This window comes from Lampris incognitus, chromosome 19 (assembly GCF_029633865.1).
Source record: "Lampris incognitus isolate fLamInc1 chromosome 19, fLamInc1.hap2, whole genome shotgun sequence".
Lineage (NCBI taxonomy): Eukaryota > Metazoa > Chordata > Actinopteri > Lampriformes > Lampridae > Lampris > Lampris incognitus.
This window is the reverse complement of record NC_079229.1, coordinates 1,723,867-1,726,176: the sequence shown is the minus strand read 5'-3', so window position 1 is coordinate 1,726,176 and position 2,310 is coordinate 1,723,867.

The window sequence follows — 2,310 nt, the reverse complement described above, 5'->3', positions numbered from 1 at the left end:
CCTCTTCCCCCTACCTATACCTCTTTTCTACCACTTCTCTATACCCTGTTCCCCCTACCTACACCTCTTTTCTACCACTTCTCTATGCCCTCTTCCCCCTACCTATACCTCTTTTCTACCACTTCTCTATGCCCTGTTCCCCCTACCTACACCTCTTTTCTACCACTTCTCTATGCCCTCTTCCCCCTACCTATACCTCTTTTCTACCACTTCTCTATGCCCTCTTCCCCCTACCTATACCTCTTTTCTACCACTTCTCTATACCCTGTTCCCCCTACCTACACCTCTTTTCTACCACTTCTCTATGCCCTCTTCCCCCTACCTATACCTCTTTTCTACCACTTCTCTATACCCCCTTCCCCCTACCTATACCTCTTTTCTACCACTTCTCTATGCCCTGTTCCCCCTACCTATACCTCTTTTCTACCACTTCTCTATACCCTGTTCCCCCTACCTACACCTCTTTTCTACCTATTCTCTATGCCCTCTTCCCCCTATCTACACCTCTTTTCTACCACTTCTCTATACCCCCTTCCCCCTACCTATACCTCTTTTCTACCACTTCTCTATGCCCTGTTCCCCCTACCTATACCTCTTTTCTACCACTTCTCTATGCCCTGTTCCCCCTACCTACTCCTCTTTTCTACCACTTCTCTATGCCCTCTTCCCCCTATCTACACCTCTTTTCTACCACTTCTCTATGCCCTGTTCCCCCTACCTATACCTCTTTTCTACCACTTCTCTATTCCCTCTTCCCCCTACCTACACCTCTTTTCTACCACTTCTCTATGCCATCTTCCCCCTATCTACACCTCTTTTCTACCACTTCTCTATGCTCTGTTCCCCCTACCTACACCTCTTTTCTACCATTTCTCTATGCTCTGTTCCCCCTACCTATACCTCTTTTCTACCACTTCTCTATGCCCTCTTCCCCCTACCTATACCTCTTTTCTACCACTTCTCTATGCCCTGTTCCCCCTATCTACACCTCTTTTCTACCACTTCTCTATGCTCTGTTCCCCCTACCTACACCTCTTTTCTACCACTTCTCTATGCCCTGTTTCCCCTACCTTTACCTCTTTTCTACCACTTCTCTATGCCCTGTTCCCCCTACCTACACCTCTTTTCTACCACTTCTCTATGCCCTGTTCCCCCTATCTATACCTCTTTTCTACCTCTTCTCTATGCCCTGTTCCCCCTATCTACACCTCTTTTCTACCACTTCTCTATGCCCTGTTCCCCCTACCTATACCTCTTTTCTACCACTTCTCTATACCCTGTTCCCCCTACCTACACCTCTTTTCTACCACTTCTCTATGCCCTGTTCCCCCTACCTATACCTCTTTTCTACCACTTCTCTATACCCTGTTCCCCCTACCTACACCTCTTTTCTACCTCTTCTCTATGCCCTCTTCCCCCTATCTACACCTCTTTTCTACCACTTCTCTATACCCCCTTCCCCCTACCTATACCTCTTTTCTACCACTTCTCTATGCCCTGTTCCCCCTACCTATACCTCTTTTCTAACACTTCTCTATGCCCTGTTCCCCCTACCTACACCTCTTTTCTACCACTTCTCTATGCCCTCTTCCCCCTATCTACACCTCTTTTCTACCACTTCTCTATGCCCTGTTCCCCCTATCTATACCTCTTTTCTACCACTTCTCTATACCCTGTTCCCCCTACCTACACCTCTTTTCTACCACTTCTCTATGCTCTGTTCCCCCTACCTACACCTCTTTTCTACCACTTCTCTATGCCCTGTTTCCCCTACCTTTACCTCTTTTCTACCACTTCTCTATGCCCTGTTCCCCCTACCTACACCTCTTTTCTACCACTTCTCTATGCTCTGTTCCCCCTACCTACACCTCTTTTCTACCACTTCTCTATGCCCTGTTCCCCCTACCTATACCTCTTTTCTACCACCTCTCTATGCCCTGTTCCCCCTACCTACACCTCTTTTCTACCACTTCTCTATGCCCTGTTCCCCCTATCTACACCTCTTTTCTACCACTTCTCTATGCCCTGTTCCCCCTACCTATACCTCTTTTCTACCACCTCTCTATGCCCTGTTCCCCCTACCTATACCTCTTTTCTACCACTTCTCTATGCCCTGTTCCCCCTACCTATACCTCTTTTCTACCACTTCTCTATGCCCTGTTCCCCCTACCTACACCTCTTTTCTACCACTTCTCTATGCCCTGTTCCCCCTACCTATACCTCTTTTCTACCACTTCTCTATGCCCTGTTCCCCCTATCTATACCTCTTTTCTACCACTTCTCTATGCCCTCTTCCCCCTACCTTTACCT